This window comes from Triturus cristatus, chromosome 6 (genome assembly GCF_964204655.1).
Source record: "Triturus cristatus chromosome 6, aTriCri1.1, whole genome shotgun sequence".
NCBI lineage: Eukaryota > Metazoa > Chordata > Amphibia > Caudata > Salamandridae > Triturus > Triturus cristatus.
In genome coordinates this window covers 26584156-26605021 of record NC_140589.1, presented here as the reverse complement: position 1 = coordinate 26605021, position 20866 = coordinate 26584156, and the positions used below count along the sequence as shown (strand labels likewise).

The following is a 20866-nucleotide window of genomic DNA, read 5'->3' as shown; positions in this document are numbered from 1 at the left end:
TCACAAAGGACAAGTGGGTTCTAAATATACTGCGACATGGATACTCGCTTCGTTTCCGGAGTCCCCCTCCCTCGATCCACCCTGTACAATCATCTCAACACCTCAAGATGCTAAGAGAAGAAGTGGCGACCCTTCTGCTCAAATCAGCAATAGAAAGAGTTCCCAGGGCGCAGAGAGGGAGAGGAGTCTACTCCAGATATTTTCTAATTCAGAAAAGAAATACAAAAGCAGAGTTCAGACCCATCTTGGACTTACAGACACTCAACAAGCATATCAAAAGAGAAACGTTTTGCATGCTTGTGCTTCACCAAATATATCCTCATATCCGGCAAGGCGATTGGATGTGCTCGCTGGATCTGCAAGACGCGTACTTTTATGTTCCCATCGTACAGAGTCATCGGAAATTTCTAAGGTTCGTAGTGGGGACCTCTCACTATCCGTTCAAGGTTCTACCATTTGGCCTGAAATCGGCCCCTCGAGTATTTACAAAATGCATGGCAGTAGTAGCGGCTGCACTGAGGAGCGCAGGAGTCTTCGTCTATCCCTATCTAGACGATTGGCTGATAAAAGGCCCATCGCCTCAGAGTGTACACTCACAGCTGACACGCTGTCTGAATTTGTGTCACAGATTGGGACTCGGGTGAACTTCAAGAAATCCACCTTCACACCAACCCAAAGGATACACTACCTCGGTGCAACTATAGACTCCGCAGTAGGAAAAGTGTTTCCTTCGGAGGAGAGACGGTTATCCCTTATCCACAAAGGCAAGCAGATAATCACCAACAATCTGTCTACAGCGCGACAGATTTCGTCTCTGCTAGGGGCCATGGCATCTTGCATATTCCTGGTGCCCAATGCCAGATTAAGAATGCGTCCTCCAACAAGATCTGGAGGACAAATGGGACCAAAGGAATTCACTGTGGGAGGAAACAGTCTGTCTTTCCTCAGCGGCCAGGCAGTCAATCAAGTGGTGGTTGAAGCCACTCAATCTACAGGTGGGACTTCCTTTTCCTCAAGAACCCCCATCTCAGACGCTGATCACCGACGCATCCCTGCAGGGTTGGGGTGCGCATCTGGGATCCCTACAGACCCAAGGACTGTGGTCCAGCAGCGAGCGGTTCTACCACATCAACATGCTAGAACTCAGGGCAGTCCACCTAGCCCTCAAAGCGTTCCTACCCGCAATCAGGACGAGTCCCATTCTAGTACAAACGGACAATACCACCACAATGTACTACCTGAACAAACAGGGGGGTACTCGATCCAGGACACTCTCTCTGGAGGCTCAGTCCCTGTGGCACTGGAGCCTAGCAAGGAACATTTCGATAAAGGCGGTGCACCTGCCAGGAGAGCTCAACGTCAAAGCGGAATTGCTCAGTCGTCATTTTCAAGATCCAGACGACTGGGTACTCAACGACGAGGTGCTAGAGGACATTTTAAAGGAGTGGGGACGTCCGCAAATAGATCTCTTCGCGGACGAAAACAACGCGAAATGCCGAGGCTTTGCCTCAAGATACCATCGGCCAGGATCCATAGGGAATGCCCTTTTGATCGATTGTTCAATGACATTTGTGTACGCCTTTCCGCCTCTCCCACTGATCCCCAAAGTGGTGACCAAACTGCAACACTCGTCTGCCAAGATGATCCTCATAGCACCGGACTGGCCGAGGCAGTGGTGGTACACGGATCTCCTCCACATGTCGATCCGACCTCACTAGCGTCTGCCGTGCAGACCGGACTTGTTAACCAATATGCAGGGGAAGATTTATCATCCCAGTCTTCCCTCGCTGAGCTTAACAGCATGGCTCCTGAAGTCCTCCAGTATGGGCATTTAAACCTTCCCCAGGAGTGTATGACCATACTGAAGGAAGCTAGGAGGCCTTCTACAAGACACTCTTATTTCTGTAAGTGGAAGAGGTTTTATGTATGGTGTATTCAACATCAGTATAACCCTACAGAATGTCAAGAGGAAGTGATTTTGCCTTATCTTCTTCACTTAGCCAGGGTGGGGTTGAAATTTTCATCCATTAAAGTTCACCTAGCGGCCATTACAGCATATAGGCGCTCCCCATCGCAGCAGTCATTCTTTAAGCTGCAGGAGGTGAAGGATTTTTTGCAGGGGCTCAAAAAGGTTTACTCCCAGTAAGGCCTCCCTCGCCTTCTTGGGAGCTGAACTTGGTTCTTTCAAAGCTTAGGAGTTCACCTTTCGAGCCCATACATAAAGCTACTTTACAGTACCTTACGTGGAAAACAGCTTTTTTAATAGCTATCACTTCAGCACGTAGGGTGAGTGAAATACAGGCCCTCTGTTCTAAAGAGCCCTACACGATTTTTCACCTGAATAGGGTAGTGATGAGAACTCATCCATCTTTTTTACCAAAGGTGGTGTCAGATTTTCATGTTAATCAGACTATCTCCTTACCAACCTTTTTTCCCAACCCCTCCTCGCCAGCTGAGAGGGCGTTGCACTCTTTAGATGTTAAGCGGGTTCTAAAATTCTACCTAGATAGAACTAAGGCTGTCAGGAAATCTGACCAATTGTTTGTAAACTATGGTGCTGTCCGCACAGGTTTTGCTGCATCTAAGCGTTCCATTGCTAGGTGGATTGTGTCGGGCATTAAATTGGCTTACTAACTGGCGCAGAAGCCACTGGTCGCTCGACCTAAAGCGCATTCCACAAGAGGAAAGGCGGCTACTGCTGCTTTTCGCAATAATGTCCCACTCTCCGAGATCTGCAAAGCAGCCACTTGGAGATCTGTCCATACATTTACGAGGCATTATTGTCTGGACTCGGACACCAGAGCAGACACTCAAGTAGGACAAGCCTCCTTGAGGAATCTGTTCAATAACTGAATTTGTCAATGGTTTTACTCCATGTATAGTGCAGTTCTCATTTGCCTGCAGGTGGAAGGTGGGTTTGCTATTCTATTCAGTGCTTATGACTATTGATGAGGAACCCCTGGAAGAGAAGGATAAGTTACTTACCTGTAATCCTAGTTCTCTTCCAGGGGTATCCTCATCAAAGTCATAAGCAACCCTCCTGCCTCCCCAGGCAATTATGAGGAGTGGATTATTTAACATGGTGGAAGTATAGCTTTGTGTTTAGGACTACGGTCCCGCAAAGAACAACTGACCCAACTGTCACCCCTGAGGCATGATGGGATATTGGAGTCAGGGCTGCCTTAAAGGCACGGTGCCAGTTTTTACCTGTACAAGGCTTTTCAGTCTCTATGGTATTGTATTGCAATGCAGCCTGCAGGCTAACAATGTTTTGTGGATCTGTGTTTTGCACAGTGTTCTCTTTTCTTTATCATGAGTTTTTTTTTTTTTACCTCATTAAAAAATAAAAAATAAATAAAGAGATTTAGGTGTATTATTATACCTATGGTGCATTATTGGATATTTGTGTCTACATTGTCTAGCCTTCTATGGGGGCTGCATTTGCTTGGGAAAAAATAATATATGTTTATACATATACAGAGCTGTGTATATATATATATGTTCTTCATATATAATTTTATTATTTCCGGGGTCCCCGCACATGGGCGGGAATATTCAGTGCTTATGACTTTGATGAGGATGCCCCTGGAAGAGAACTAGGATTACAGGTAAGTAACTTATCCTTATCAATCATATACCGTAAAGTGTTACAAAATAGCAGGCCACAGAGTCACACAGGACTGTTGAGAGACATATAATAACAAAAAGACAAACATGTAAAAACAGGGGTACATTAAATCGTAGGCTTAAACACAGTTGACATATGCATAGAAGGAATGGTTACATAATTCTTTTTGAGAGTAACCCAAAGAAAGAGATAACTGTACAAGCGGATGTCCTTTTTACATTAGGAATAAAAATAGCTTGTCAGGTTAATGAAGTCCCAGCAGTTATCTTTGACGTTTCGACCCATTATAAGTGTAATTCACAAACCTCACCCCTGGTCTTCATCAGGACTCTGCCAAGAAAAACAGCCTGTATGTTAGAAAATGTATTGGTGTCAGATGGCGAAAATCTAATCAAATACAGAGTTACTCCATGCGTGACTCTGGAGTGCGCTTTCACGACTGCATGAAAGAGATAGCTGGTTGGATGTCCTCAAACTGCTTAAAACTAAACTCGTCCAAAACCGAGATTATTGTCTTTGGAAATAATCCCAATGTTTGGACCCCTGACTGTTGGCCAGCAGAATTGGGCAGCTGCCACCCCCCTTCGCTGAAAGCTAGGAACTTGGGCGTGACTGCAGATTGACTTTTTGTGATCATATAAGCACCGTGGTATCCGCCTGTTTTATGTGGTTACGAATTCTAAGGAAAATCAAACATTTCCTTTCAGAGGGAAATTTCAGGACGGTGGTCATGGTGCTTGTTATGGCAAGATTGGATTACTGTAATGGCATTCTCTTAAATGGCTGTAAACATCTGGTCAACAGGTTGCAGATGGCTCAAAATGCGGCTGCTAGGCTGCTATCTGGCATTCCGAAATTTGTTTCGGTAAAAAAGAATTAACCAGGTTAAACTGGCTTCCTGTGATGCATAGGGTATGCTTCAAGGCCCTTTGTACAATCTTCAAGGCTCTCAATGGGATAGGTCCACAGCTCCTGCAGGACAAATTCAGATGGTACGTTCCCAGTAGGACCCTTCTGTCCTCTGGAGCGAAAGAGGTCCGGACGCCCTTTGTTAAAAAGGCCAGCTGGGGTGGCAGGAGCTTTACGGCATGTGCATCCTTGGCCTGGAATGACCTGCCTTTCTATTTGAGGAATGCCTCCAGTCTTCTTTTTTTTTTTTTAGGAAGGGTTTGAAGACTTGGCTCTTCACCCAATGATTTCCTCCTTCTTACGGCTAGGCAATTCATAGTGCCAGGACACCCTAGGGTAACCGTTGCGCTCTACAAATCTTATTAACATAACACAATTCGCCTGTAATAATGGTGAGTAGTCTCTACTATAGGTATCTATAGCCGACAATTAATGTAGTGTCGAGCGGTGCAAACAGGACCTAATTAGTTCTGGCCTAGATGCGGAGAAAAGGGGGAAGGAGGGGATCCATCAATCCCGGGTGGATTTAGCAATATAATTAGCTCAGTCTAGCAAGGAATCTTGAGGCACCTGGGAAATAATCTACCAGAGATGTGTATTATATGAGCTCTTGAATTAGTTCTTATTTAAACATTGATTCCTCCAAGATCTGGTTAGGATTCTCTAATGGCCTAGGTTAACTGCACATCGATCAGACACAGGCCAGAGTATACACCCCCAAGATTTAAGAGCGCAAATGCTGTATATACAAAAAATAATAGCTATTTTTTTTTATTTTAAAGAAGCTCACTAAAAATGGGAGCGAGTAGAAAATGCAGACAAAATAGCTATGAATCCAAAAGTGATCACCATTTAAGTAAAGCCAATCAATTAAAAGGCTCACCGAACTGGGAGCGATTTAAATCTCCTTTCCTCCAACGCCGGAGGAAATTAAAGCGGCCGGCCGCAGAGATGCGTGGTATATAAAGGATTGTGCAGCGTGCGCATGCGCGTCTCAAGCGTCCATCACCATGGAAACCGCACAGCAGCTTCAAACATGGAAGAAGCGGACGTGCGCCGGTAGCGTGACATGTCGTTACAGAAATAGGAGGTTAAAATGGGTATGTCCTTAGGCTCTGGGGCGGGTTAACGCCGGCGAGCTTTGGGGCGGGTTAACGCCGGCGAGCGTTGGGGCGGGTTAACGCCGGCGAGCGTTGGGGCGGGTTAACGCCGGCGAGCGCTGGGGCGGGTCAGCGCCGCCGAGCTCTGGGGCGCGTCGGCGCCGCCGAGCTCTGAAGCGCTACCTTGCGCTTGAGCGAGATAACGCACGAGCTCTGGAGCTGCCACAGCGCTGGATGAAAGAGTCCAGTCTCTTGCCTGGGAGGTTTATTTATTTTATTTATTTATTTAATGCGTTTTTGTATAGCGCGGACTTTACCCGAAGGTGTCAGAGCGCTTCACAATAGGAGCAGTAATGATACATAAGGAGAAAAATTACAAGTGAGCATGTTACAAAATCAAACGTTACGTTTCATGAGGCAATAGTGGCATTTGTGCAAGTATCAGGAGCAAACAAAATACAAGAGGGAGCAAACGATACGTTACAAAAGGAAAAAAGTGACGTGTGCAGGTTACAAGAGCATACAAAGTACACAGAGGTCAATAAATGGCAGACACTCAAAACACTAAAATAAAAGTTACGTTACATGAGGCAGTGGTGGCCGTTGTGCAAGTATCAAAAGCAAAGAAAATACAAGAGGTAGCAAACGATACGTTACAATGGAAAGGAGACGTCTGCATGTTATACAAGAGTACGAAGTACAAGTAGAGGTATACTACTGCACTAAATGGCAGACACTCAACACACAAAAACACACTGGGAAGGCACTTCTATAGGCATGGAGAACAGAATTTCCTATAACGGCAGGACTTCCTTCAGAAAATAGAGGGCGTAAATTAAATTTGGTAGTGTCTTTGAAGGAGGAGAGCTTTGAGGTCAGATTTGAAGGCCTGAGAAGAGGTGGTGGTCCGGAGATGAGGCGGAAGTGAGTTCCAGATTCTCACCGCATTGCCTGAAAAGGATTGGGCCATCGATCTTTCCTTCTTGAAAGTGGGAGGTTCAAGCAATACATTTTCTGCATTACGTGAAGGTCTGGAGCCTCCGGAGAGTTTCAGTTTATTCGCCAGGTAGCGAGGGGAGGAGGAGTGCAAGGCTTTGTGGGTGATACAGGCAGTCTTGTAGATAGATCTTGCCTCTATGGGAAGCCAACGGAGGGTGGATAAAATGGGTGTGATGTGGTCGCTTCTTTTGGCCCCATAAATGAAACGAGCTGCTGAATGGAGAACGGACTTTAGGGGGGACAGGTGTGTTTTGGGGAGGCCAGTAAGAAGAGAATTGCAGTAGTCCAATCCGGAGAGAACCAGCGATTGGACCAGGGTTTTAAGGTCGTGCTCCGGGAAGAAGCGACGAATCCCCCAAAGAAGTCGCAGTTGGTAACGAGCAGACTTTGCACTGGAATCGATGTGGGAGTGTAGATTGAGTTTTTTGTCGAGTATGACACCAAGGGATTTTGCGCTCTCGACAATGATGGGTTTATTGTTCAGTAGATTAGTCTGATCCATCCATGATTGCACTGGGGGAGGAGAAAGTGATGAGGAGAGGAGGAGGAATTCAGTTTTGGAGGGATTCAGGATCAGTTGATGAGTTAACATCCAGTTTTGAATGGAGTCGAGAGTAGAGCTTAGGAAGGAGAGATCGTGAGTGGAGGCCACCTTAAGATAGATTTGAATGTCGTCCGCATATAGATGATAATGGATCCCGGATTTACTCAGGAGATTTCCCAAAGGTTCTCGCTCAAGCGCTACCTTGCGCTTGAGCGAGATAACGAGATTGAATAGTGTGGGTGCAAGTATAGAGCCTTGAGGGACACCTTGGCTGACCGCTAAAGGAGATGAAAGGCTGTTCGCTATTTTGATCATTTGGGATCTATCAGTGAGGAAGGAGGCAAACCATTTGAGCACAGTGCCCTCTATGCCCATTCTCTGTTGAAGAGTGTTAAGGAGAGTGTTGTGATTGACTGTGTCAAAGGCTGCAGAAAGGTCAAGAAGAATTAGAAGACAAGACTCCCCTGAATCGAGTATCCGCAGCGCGTCATCAATCACTAGCAGCAGGGTTGTTTCAGTGCTGCAGTTTTGAATGAAGCCGGACTGGAAAGCGTCAAGAAGATCATTGTCCTTGATATGGCGAGAGAGTTGTTTCGCTACACATTTTTCTGTGATTTTCGCAAGAAAGGGTAGGTTAGTGATGGGACGGTAGTTGTTGAGGTCGTTCGCATCAGCGGTGGGTTTTTTAAGCAGAGGGGTGACCTGTCAATTTTTGAAGGAAACAGGAAGGGAGCCTTGACTGAGGGAGAGGTTGACCAGAGTGGTCCAATAGGAAAGAGAATGGGTATAGAAGTCCATGGCAATGGCACTAGGGATGGGGTCAAGAGAGTGGTTAGAGGGCTTTGTATCGAGGATGCATTTAAGGAGGGCGTCATCAGAGATGGGGTCAAAGTTTTGCCAAATGGTTAAGGATTTGCGCTCCTCTGTAGGGGTAGGATGAATGACCTGATCTACAAGTGATTTCACCTTTTTGTCAAAGAATATAGCGAAATCCGCAGCTTTCTTTGTGGAGTCCTCCAATTTGGAGGTTGGGGGAGAGCTGTTGGGGTTCTTGAGGAGTTTTTTGGGTCTATTTTTGGCTGAGTCAAGGAGGGATTTGAAGTGCGACGCTTTTCCAAGGAAAATGTGCTTGTGGTACTTGGATCTTGCTGAACGCAGCGTGGCCAAGTTTTCGGTGGAGGGCGCTTGTCTCCATTGTTTCTCAAGGACTCTTAGGTACTTCCTTTCTTCATAGAGGGATTTGTTGAACCAAGGTGCTGAGGGAGTGGGTCTTTTCTTTTTGCTTTGGAGAGGAGCGACATTATTGATTTCGACTGCAAGGACTGTAAGGCATTGGGAGGTGAGTTCGTTAACATCTAGGTCCGGGTCAAGCCTTGGAAGTGATAGCAAGGCAGACTCACAGAGGGTACTGATGTCAATATTTTTAGTGTCACGGAACCAGGAAGTAGCCCTCTTAGGCTGGCCAAGAGTTATAGAGTGTGATAGGTGAAGAGAGCATGGGATGAGGAGGTGGTCAGACCAGTCTACATGAATAGGGGAAGCGATGGTCAGCAAGCCTGCTTTAGAGATAACAAGGTCCAGGGTTGAACCCTTAGAGTGTTGTTTCAGTGCAGTGTTGGATAAGATCGTTTGCAGAGAGGAAGGTGGCCAGCGCATTCACATAGGTGTCTTGAGGCGAGCCCCAGTGGACATTGAAGTCACCCACGAAGATCTGATTGTCACTTTGAGAGTATTGGTCACTGATGCAGTCCGTGAGTTCCTCCATAAACGAAGGGCTGCTACCAGGCGGGTGGTAGATAACATGGAATCTGAGAGGTGAGCGGTGGTGCAATTGAAGCTCAAGAGATAGGCATTCAAAAGTGTGGAAGGAGCTGTTAGGAAGGGCCTTAAGTTGAAGGGAGTTTCTAAAGATGACTGCAACACCTCCCCCAACTTTGTCAAGTCTGTCATTTCTAAGTATAGAATAGCCTGTTGGTACAAGGAGATCAAACATAGAATGAGAGGTATCATTGAACCAGGTCTCTGTGAGGAAGAGCATGTCAATATTGTGCAAGTTGATGGTATCGGAGATTTCAAGTTTGTGTTTTATTGCAGATCTGCAGTTGTGGAGCATACAGCGCAGCTCTGTCGAGACTGTTTTGGTGACGGGGGCACTTGGGCTATGAGGGGAGATGGGGATATTGAACTTATATGAGTGCGCTCGGGAGGGTTTAGGTGGATGAGTGTTTCTGACAGAGGAGATGGTCGGAATATTGTAGATAGCAGGGTTATTGGGAAGTGAAAGTGGAGGAAGGGAGGCGTTCGAATGCTTGTGTGAATTTGCAGACGCCAGGCTATGCTTACCTATTATGGGTTGTGGGGGCGAGGTGCATCTCGTGGGAGGGTGAGTGTTTTCCAAAGGAATTGAGGTGTATGGAAAAGTCGAGATCTTGGAGCTTATAAGTGAAATGGTAGCTTCAAGTTGGGAGATGGAGGTGATTAGAGAGCCTAGTTTATTTTCCAGAGAGAGGAAGGCAGAGCACGGCAAGTTGGGTGACTCAATGGAAACGGGAGGGGGTGCACTTGGCGGTGGCAGGCAGGGAGAGGTGGGGGAACGGGAGGGGAGTAGGGGAATAGGGTTCAGAGGTGGGGAGAGGTTTTGGATGGGAGCAGGAGTAGGTGCACCGGGGGTGGGAGGAGAGTTGTCATTGTTGGCGTTGCAAGAAGGATAGGAGTTGAGGACAAAATTAGGGGGCGATAGGAGAGGAGTGAGGCGGTGGGGCGGAAGGAGAGGGGAGGAGTGTGTGGGGTCATAGGGATGAAGGAGGTTTGGGAGGAAGAGAGGGGAGGGGGTTGGAGAGGACCTGGCAGCTAAGTGAGGTGGCTGTGAGGGAGCGGGTATCAGGCAGAGTGGGGGTGATTGGGAGATAGGGAAGTTGAAGAAAGGAAGTGGTTTTGCTAGGCCCGAGGGAGGTAAAGGGTTACCAGGGGGGGGAAGAGGGTAGCACAGCAATGCTAGAGGAGTGTGGGGAAGGAGAGAGATGGAATGTATTTGTGGGGAAATCTAGGTACATGGTGAGGGGAGGATGGGGAGGAAAAGCAAAGAGGAGGAGGGAATAAGGGGAACGTAAGGAAAGTTAACTAGGGGAGAAGGCTGGAGGGGAGGTGGTCTAGGGAAGGGGGTGACCGGTAGGGATAGGGGGGAGGAGATGCGAATGGAGTGCCTGGACGGTGCAGAATGGACGAGGAGCGTGTTAGCTAGAGGTAAGGCAGAAGTGAAGAGGGGGGGGCATACTGTGAGGGGGGGGGAAGAATAGGAGGGGAGGGCAGAGGGGAGAGAAGAGGGTCGACCTGAGCCTCCCAAGAGTGCAGCCTATTGGAGAGTGGGGGGGGTCAAGGGAGGAGAAAGGGAATAATTGGTGGAGCTAGATGGAGAGTCAAGGGATAGTCCGATCGCAGGGGAGGGGAGAAGGGAAGAGGCGGTCAAAGAGAGAGAGACAGGTGTCTTTGGCTTGGATCATAACAGTACCGTTGTTAGAGTGAGATCGTGAGGGAGCCGTTAAAACCCGCAGAGGGGGACATTTTTAGCTGTTTCCCATGAGGATAGAGGAGGAGGAGGTGACGTTAAGGGAATTGTAAAAGCTGGTAGACCAAGAGGGTATGTCGTGCATGAAAAAAATGAGATCGTTTTTGAGCCTCCCATACCGACCATTGTAAAACTGATCAACAAAAAGGGAATCAGGGAAACATTCAATGGTGTTATGCTTGAAACGTTTTGCTGCAGCTTTAGTCTGGTTAGAAGGGTAAATGATTTTGTAGCAATTAATTCCAGACTTCATTCGAGCGGTGGCCATGGTGGGAAAATGTGGAGGAGGAGGGTGGTGGGGATAAGGGAAGGGTGTTACTAGGAAGGCGGTGGTGAGGAGAAGTATGAGGACAAGAAGGGGGCACATAATCCAGACGTCGGGTGAATGTCAAAAAAAATGTCAAGGTACTTATAGAGCGCACTGTCACCAGACGGCCACCTTGCGGTGTCGCCTTTGCGGTTTCCTGGCGCTGATACTCATACCGCTGTGGAACCCCTCCTGGCTTTCCCTGTGAAGTGTCCACTCCTGGGCACCCCCAGGGTGAAGCCAGGCATCCTTAGCGCTGTTGGGGCCGGTGTGGAGGCTAAGCAAGCTATTGCCCAGAGTTGCAGCGTGGGGCCCATGATTAGAATAGGCACCGAGGCGAGAATAGACAGGTCCGAGGAAATTGAGCCCGAGCCCCGCCGAGGCGGGAATCGAACCCTGGTCCCTGGCCAGAACTCTGCTTCAGGGTCTGCCACTCTAACCATTGAGCCACACTCCTCCATGGAATGGAACTGAGTTGTTGTGGAGACAGGAAAGTGAGGCGATTAGGGATAGGTTGTTACTTCAGAACAGGGCTGAATCATCAAGATAGGACTGAAGATGGAATGGTGTAAGAGGAAAATCACTGTACTTATCATCCTGAGACATAAACCACATTATGCACAGCATCACAATAGGCACCAAACACATTGTACGCCCAAAATCTCAAAATTCTGGTATTAGACACTTACCTCCTAAGTATCACCAACATTATGGGCAAACAGCACAGGGTGGAACATAGTTTCACTAGCATAGACCAAAGTGTGCAAGACCACCTCAAAATCATTAAAACACAATTTAGAGGTAGCCAGAACAGGGTCTGAAAATCAAACTACATGAAATACATTTCATAGCATCACAAATACACAATGGGGCTTGGCGCCCTACATACCACCAGGTCCCCCTGGTCAACTGGCCAACTCAAAGGGGCTCAAATGCCCTGTGTCCAGAATGTCGGGCTGCTGCCAATGCAGCGAAAGACCAGGGTGCGTACTTGCACAAATCTAAACGTTGCAGCTGGCACTAAGTGCTGCACAGCTGTGAAGAAAAGGTGCAAGGAGTGCATCTCACTCCTAACACAGCCAGAGCTACCCCCAAATGCCCTAAGAGTCCAGAACCATTGTCTCCAGATTACTTTGTATACAGAGCTGCGGACGTGAACAAAAAGAACGTATTCAGTCTTTTTACATTTCTTTTAGTCGTTTATCATCAATTTCTACTGGTGTTGCGAACAAAAATAAATAAATAAATAAATCTCTGGGTTCCAAGAGAGCATTAAAAGACGTGATGAGAAGTTTTCAGGTTTACTGCACATAGGCAGAGACTTTATTTGTATAAATTTGGAATGGCGGTGTCTTTCTCGTTTTCGTTTGTACCTTGGTTTCAAAGTGACTCTCAGATGATCAGTGAAGGTGGTGCTGTATACAAAGCATTGCCGGCCCATCGGGCTTCTAAACATGTACCTATGATACTAGCTACCTCTGATGCCTCAGGAAGAGTCTACTCTTTAAACTCTGTACACTTATTCCGATGACTGAAACCAGCGCTGATTTCCAGCTTTGACAGAGCGGTCCATTAGCTAACAGGATACCTCTTCCGCCTCTAGAGTGGAAGGGGGAGGGCTAGGGAGATGCGGGCGGGGGGGTGTGGGGACAAGATTAGCTTCATCCAGAATACGAGCTTGAAAGTATTTTTGCGTAGGTTTTGTGCTGGACCATACTCTGCTTTCTTTTTTTTTCTTTACAAAGTGTGATTCTAGGTGGAATTTTCTGGCAAAATATCCTTTAAGTGACTGATTTAGTTTAATGTACTTTTGGAATGTTTTTTGCAAAAAATAATTATCAGACACGGAAATGTGTGTAATTAAATCGTGTTCCAAGATCCAGTACTTGCATTAAGATATTCTTTTCCTTTTACAATGGGACCTCAGGGAGTGTATTGGGTAGATGAGTTTCTACATGAACTCAAAGCACTCCAGCTCTTGGGTTCAGGGACTAATCCGTGGACCTGGCTGATCCCAACGTCTCCATGCTCCTGTGTAACTGCACTTAGAGGTTTTGTGAAGTGTACACTTGCATATTTAGTATGAACCAAAATGGATCCCATTAACAAGAATCTTCAATCCCATCCGTTCTGTGTAGGAGTGAATATTGGTGGAGTTGGTTCTTACATCTATGACACGCCACCCACAACTCCGCAGAGCCCATCATCTTTGAGCCCAGTCTTTGCACCATGTTCTTTCTCAAGATCTGAAAATTCTTCGTTAAAGCAAACTTCTAAAGGTGAGGACAATGTGAAGTGTGAGAAAATGTGTGCCATCATGGATAATGTGTTGTAAAGTTCAGTATATACATAGGATTTCTATAGTGTAAGCGTAGCCCAAAGTCAATGGAGTGCTGTACATGAGTTACGGTTGGACAAAAGCAATGTTCTAAATTCCAGTTGGACAGGGGAATATAGTTCTCTTCCAGGGGATCCTCATCAAAGTCATAAGCACTGAATATTCCCGCCCATGTGCGGGGACCCCGGAAATAATAAAATTATATATGTAAAAAACATACATATATACAGCTCTGTATATGTATAAACATATATCATTTTTTCCAAGCAAATGCAGCTCCCATAAAAGGCTAGGCAATGTAAATATACACATCCAATAACACACATATATCTATATATATGTATAAAGGTATAACAATACACCCAAATCTCTTTTTTTTTTTTTTTTTTAATGAGGTAAACACTCATGAGAAAGCAAAAAATAAAGAGAACAAACTGTGGAAAAACACAGATGTATAACACATTGCCAGCCTGCAGGCTGCATTGCAATACAATACCATAGAGACTAAAAAGCCCTGTACAGGTAAAAACTGGCACCGTGCCTTTAAGGCAGCCCTGACTTCCATATCCCATCATGCCTCAGGGGTGACAGTTAGGTCAGTTGTTCTTTCCGGCTCCTTCAGTCAGGACCCTGGAATTCAGCTCTCTTCTTTTTTGACTCTTTAGTCAAAAATTATAACAACTTTAAGATTTTTTTTGGACTTCTTCTTACAATTTCTGTGAGGAAGTCAGTATCCTGTGTTTTTCTGACTGATTTTTCAACCATTTTGTCAGAAAAATGCCTTCTTTATTTGTTCCATGCCCATCTTGTGGAAAAAAGAAGGCTGCGTCAGACACACATGAGGTGTGTATCATCTGTCTGCCGGACTCTCACTCTCCAGCAACATGTCGTCATTGTGAAGACCTTTCCAAAAGGACTTTAAAGGAGAGGGAGAGGATTAGGCTGTATGGCCTAGCAGAACGGTCGACGTCGAAGCAGTTGGTCCCTGTTTGCTCTCCATCGACGTCGGGCTCGGCGTCGAAGACTCCAGCGGCGGGATCGTCGCTGAGAGGTGAGGAGTCAAGGGGAAGTCATGCTGCAAAGAGAAAATCGACGTCGACTTTATATTCAGCGTCGAAGAGGATGCGTTCGACGTCGACGGCGTCTAAAAGCTCGGCGTCGAGGACTCGGCGCCATAGTTCAACGTCGAAGAAGCATCTGTCGACGTCGAGAGAAGATCGATCGACGTCTGCACAGAGATATCGTTCGTCGTCGAAAGAAAGACATCGTTCGACGTCGAGGTCGGCGAGACATCATTCGACGTCGCGAGAAGAACGTAGACGATCTCCACAGTCGACGTCGAGACCAAGATCGCCGTCAAGATCAAGATCGCCGTCGAGGAAACATCGTTCGACGGCGAGGAGGCTTTCGACGTCGTCGGAGCTTTCGACGTCGAGACAGAAGTCTCCGTCAGGAGTGACGTCGAGGCAGACGCCTCCGTCAGGGCCGACGTCGAGGCAGGAGCCTCCGTCGGAGTCGACGTCGAGGCAGGAGCCTCCGTCGGAGTCGACGTCGAGGCAGGAGCCTCCGTCGGAGTCGACGTCGAGGCAGAGGCCTCCGTCGGAGTCGACGTCGAGGCAGAGGCCTCCGTCGGAGTCGACGTTGAGGCAGGTGCCTCCGTCCTCACAGGTCTCCAAAGCTTTGGTGAGGTACATGAAGCCTCCGTCGAAGGTAATCTCGACGTCGAGACAGGAAGCTCGGAGCCTCGAAGATTCGAGTCAAAGATCTCCGGTGATAGGCTTATCACCGTCGAGGCAGCCCTCTGTTGAGGGTACGCAGGAGGTTTCACATATTCGCCTCACAATTCGACCAGTCTCAAGGCGAAAATCTCCTCATAGACTGATATATACAGCTCCGGAGTCACCGCGTATCATTTCTATCTCGCCTTCAGGATCAGAGGGCTCAGGTTCAAGGTCAGCATCACCAGAGCTTGTACATCAATCTCCAGTTCCTGCAAGAGAAAGTTCGCAGGAGGAGGACAATGCTGTGCCTCAAAGTCCCGTAAGGGAGATGCCTCAGGACCCTGCTATGACAGACACAATAAAGGCATCGCTAACAAGAATAAGGGGCGTGGTATTCCCAGCGACACCGATCAGACCAAGATCTCGAGAAAGAGAATCCCGAAGTCACTCTCGAGCACCAAGAAGGCGATCCAGGTCTGCCTCCCTCAGTAGAGAGTCGACCAGATCAGAGAGAAGGCGCCGTAGGACCCCTTCTACCTCCCCTTCTTCCAGATCATCCAAAAGGGATTATTCACCGACACTCTCGGAGACGCCACCCTCTCGGGTATCTCCGGTAGATGACATTTCTACATTTCAAGAAGTGTTGTGTAGAGGAGCTACAAAATTAAGTATCCCTATGCCGGTTCAGGAGACCACCACATCCATAATTTTTGAAACTCTTCATGAGCGCACAGTGACACGCCCGTTGTTGCCATTAGTCCCCGGTTTGCTACAACCGGTAATGGATATCTTTCTCACGCCAGCAACCACCAAAACGGCGCCGGCGAGAATTCTAAAAAAGTACCGTCCAGCTCCTGAGGATCCGCTATTCCTTAAAACAGATCCTCCACCGGACTCTGTCATCACCGCCGCTGCCAGAAAGACGCATGCAGTAGCTGGCTCTTCAACGGTGCCACCAGATAAGGACAGTAAAACGCAAGACTCCTGGGGGAGGAAAGTTTGCGGCTCAGCATCCTCAAGCTTGAAGGTGGCAAGTGCCTCGGCTCTTCTGGGGCGCTATGATAGGTCACTATGGGACTCTCTTCAGAGGTTCGTTGAAAAAGTTCCATCAGAGGACAGACGGGACTTTGAAGAGATTTTGCATGAGGGGAGTCTAGTCTCTAACCAGATCATAAGTGCAGCGGCGGATGGGGCAACACTGGCAGCGCATGAATATGCACATGGAGTCACAGCCAGAAGATCATCCTGGCTTAGATTGACGGCCCTGAAACCGGAAGCGCAGGCAAGAATTTTAAATCTGCCTTTCTCCGGTAGTTCTCTTTTTGGGTCCCATGCAGACGAGGAAATGGCCCGTATGAAAGCAGAGCTGGAGACCATGAAAGCAGTCGGGCTTGAAAAGAGGAAAGAGTTTCGACGCCGCAAGGGAAATGACAGGCGCAATTACCAACAGAGGGTTCAAACCCCTCATTGGCAAAAGAACCAGGACCAGCAAGGTCAAAAGAAACAGCAATACCAGTCCCGCAAGCCATCCAGGGGACGAGGTAACAACAGGCAGTCTAATGCTGGAAACAAAGCACCGGGGAAGCAATGAGAAACCGCTTCCTCCGATGCTGTCCACCGCTCCGGTGGGAGGAAGTGTTGCGCATCATCTTCCAGAGTGGCAGACAATCACAAAGGACAAGTGGGTACTCAATATACTGCGTCATGGGTACTCGCTTCGTTTCAAAAGTCACCCCCCATCGATTCCTCCTGTCAAGTCATCCCAGCATCTAAAGCAGCTCAGAGAGGAGGTAGCGACGCTACTACTCAAATCTGCAATAGAGAAAGTGCCCATAAACCAGAGAGGAAAGGGAGTTTACTCCAGATATTTTCTCATCCAAAAGAGGAGTGTGAAGGCGGAGTTCAGACCCATTTTAGACCTACGGATACTGAACAAGCACATAAGAAAGGAAAAATTTCGCATGCTGGCGCTCCACCAAATATATCCTCTTCTCCGGATGGGCGATTGGATGTGTTCACTGGACCTTCAGGATGCATATTTCCATATTCCCATCCTAAGGAATCATCGAAAATTTCTCAGGTTTGTGGTAGGCAACGCTCACTATCAGTTCAAAGTCCTCCCATTTGGCCTGAAGTCAGCTCCTCGAGTATTCACAAAATGCGTGGCAGTAGTAGCGGCTGCTCTGAGGCGCGCAGGAGTCTTCGTCTATCCCTACCTAGACGACTGGCTAATAAAGGGCTCATCGCCACAGAATGTGCGGACACAGCTGTCGCTATGCCTGAACTTATGTCGCAGGTTGGGTCTCAGAGTGAATGTCAAAAAGTCCAATTTTTCACCAACGCAGAGAATACACTACCTGGGTGCAACTATAGACTCCGTAGTAGGAAAAGTGTTTCCTTCGGAGGAAAGACAGTCATCCATTATGCTAAAAGGCAGACAGATTATGACCAGCAATCTGTCGTCGGCAAGGCAAATCTCATCTCTGCTAGGGGCCATGGCATCCTGCATCTTCCTAGTGCCCAATGCCAGGCTAAGGATGCGTCCTCTCCAGCAAGATCTCGAGGACAAATGGGATCAAAGGAACTCTCTGTGGGAAGAAAAGGTTTGCCTCTCCTCTGCAGCCAAACAGTCAATCAAGTGGTGGCTGAAGCCAAGGAATCTGCAAGTGGGGATTCTTTTCCATCAAGAGCCCCCAACTCAGACCTTAATCACCGACGCATCCCTTCAGGGATGGGGTGCGCATTTTGGGACTCTGCAAACTCAAGGACGGTGGTCCAGCAGCGAACAGTTGTACCACATCAACATGCTGGAGCTCAGGGCGGTCCACCTAGCCCTCAAAGCGTTCCTACCTGCGATAACGACGAGTACCATTCTAGTACAGACGGACAATACCACCACAATGTACTACCTGAACAAGCAGGGGGGTACTCGATCCAGAACGCTCTCGCTGGAAGCTCAGTCCCTGTGGCACTGGATCCTAGCAAGGAACATCTCATTGAAAGCGGTGCACCTACCAGGAGAACTCAACGTGCAAGCAGACTTGCTCAGTCGGCATTTTCAAGAGCCAGAGGACTGGGTAATCAACGACGAAGTGTTAGAAGACATCTTCGGGGAATGGGGGCGCCCGCAAGTGGACCTCTTCGCGGACGAGCAAAACACAAAATGCCGAGGCTTCGCCTCAAGATACCATCGACCAGGATCCCTAGGGAATGCCCTTTTGATCAATTGGTCAATGACATTTGTGTACGCTTTTCCGCCTCTCCCACTAATTCCCAAGGTGGTGACCAAGCTACAGAATTCATCTGCCAAGATGATACTCATAGCACCGGACTGGCCGAGGCAGTGGTGGTACACGGATCTCCTACACATGTCGATCCGCCCCCACAAGCGGCTGCCGTGCAGGCCGGACTTGTTATCCAAGATGCAGGGGAAGATTTACCATCCCAGCCTTCCCTCGCTGAGCTTAACAGCATGGCTCCTGAAGTCCTCCAGTATGGCCATCTGAACCTCCCTCAAGAGTGTATGTCCATACTGAAGGAAGCCAGGAGGCCTTCGACAAGACACTCCTACTTCTGTAAGTGGAAAAGATTTTATATATGGTGTGCTCAGCATCATTATGATCCCACTAAATGCCAGGAGGATGTAATTTTGCCCTATCTTCTACATTTAGCAAGGGCAGGGTTGAAATTTTCTTCCATAAAGGTTCACCTAGCAGCCATAACAGCATACAGGCGTTCGCCTTCACAGCAGTCATTTTTTAAAGTGCAGGTAGTGAAGGATTTCTTGCAAGGACTCAAGAAAGTCTATCCCCCTGTTAGACCTCCCTCTCCTTCCTGGGAGCTAAACTTGGTTCTGTCGAAGCTCATGGGTTCACCTTTTGAGCCTATTCATAAGGCTACCCTACAGCACCTCACATGGAAGACAGCATTTTTAATAGCCATCACTTCAGCACGGAGGGTCAGTGAGATACAGGCCCTCTGTTCTAAAGAACCCTACACTGTTTTTCATCTAAATAGGGTGGTGATGAGAACTCACCCTTCGTTCCTACCCAAGGTGGTATCGGAGTTTCATGTAAACCAAGCCATCTCCTTACCAACCTTTTTTCCCAACCCCTCCTCTCCGGCAGAGAGGGCGTTGCATTCTCTGGATGTCAGAAGGGTCCTAAAATTCTACCTAGATAGGACTAAGAATATCAGGAAATCTGACCAATTGTTTGTGAACTATGGGATTGTCCGTATGGGCTTTGCTGCATCCAAACGTTCCATTGCTAGGTGGATTGTTTCTAGTATTACTTTGGCCTACCAACTGGCTCAGAAACCATTGGGGGCGCGCCCTAAAGCGCATTCGACAAGAGGAAAAGCGGCTACCGCGGCTTTTCTCAATAATGTCCCACTCTCCGAGATCTGCAAGGCAGCCACTTGGAGATCTGTCCACACTTTTACCAGGCATTATTGTCTGGATTCGGACACCAGGGCAGACACTCAAGTAGGACAAGCCTCCTTGAGGAATCTGTTCCAAACATAATCATTTTCATGATTCTTTTTCTCCATGGGTGATACAACCTTAGTTTCATTTGCCTGCTGGTGGAAGGGGAGCTTGCTACTCTATTCAGTGCTTATGACTATTGATGAGGATCCCCTGGAAGAGAAGGGTAAGTTACTTACCTGTAATTCTAGTTCTCTTCCAGGGGTATCCTCATCAAAGTCATAAGCAACCCACCCACCTCCCCAGGCAAATGAGAAGAGGTGTATTATTCATTATGGAAAAGGTATATCTTTGTGTTTAGGACTACGGTCCCGCAAAGAACAACTGACCTAACTGTCACCCCTGAGGCATGATGGGATATGGAAGTCAGGGCTGCCTTAAAGGCACGGTGCCAGTTTTTACCTGTACAGGGCTTTTTAGTCTCTATGGTATTGTATTGCAATGCAGCCTGCAGGCTGGCAATGTGTTATACATCTGTGTTTTTCCACAGTTTGTTCTCTTTATTTTTTGCTTTCTCATGAGTGTTTACCTCATTAAAAAAAAAAAAAAAAAAGAGATTTGGGTGTATTGTTATACCTTTATACATATATATAGATATATGTGTGTTATTGGATGTGTATATTTACATTGCCTAGCCTTTTATGGGAGCTGCATTTGCTTGGAAAAAATGATATATGTTTATACATATACAGAGCTGTATATATGTATGTTTTTTACATATATAATTTTATTATTTCCGGGGTCCCCGCACATGGGCGGGAATATTCAGTGCTTATGACTTTGATGAGGATACCCCTGGAAGAGAACTAGAATTACAGGTAAGTAACTTACCCTTCTACAGTAATTAACTTTTTATAGATAATTCATGTTTTTGAATAGGAAATAATGACCATATGGATTAGTTACTTACCTGTAATCCTAGTTCTCTTCCAGGGGTATCCTCATCAAAGTCATAAGCATTAGAATATTCCCTCCCATGCGCGGGACCCCGTAAGCACTATATTATATGTGCCCCACATATATATACAATTGCAGCCTAATAAACATCAGAGCTGAGTCCTGCCGTAAGGAATTTCTACCATACATGAAAAACATGCATTAGAAGCAGGAAAAACTATAACAACATTTATTTAGAAACTGTTTTAATGCTCAGCAAACAGTAGAAATTCTCATAAATCACTGAAAGCATAGGAAGCTCCCAGGCTGCATTGCAAACACCCAGTCTAAAAAGACTGAAAAGCCAACCTGTCGCTGCATAGCAATAAACTG

The 20866-nt window shown here is 47.2% G+C and overlaps 1 protein-coding gene across 1 annotated transcript in view; it reads left to right on the top strand.

Annotated features, from left to right (window-relative positions):
• Nucleotides 1–20866, top strand: part of LOC146813672 (cysteine-rich protein 3-like) — a 596787-nt gene that overhangs the window by 275168 nt on the left and 300753 nt on the right. Inside the window, exon 3 of the mRNA XM_085610169.1 lies at nucleotides 13191–13331. The gene's annotated coding sequence lies outside the window, so the exon portion shown is untranslated. The remainder of the gene's footprint in view (nucleotides 1–13190; nucleotides 13332–20866) is intronic.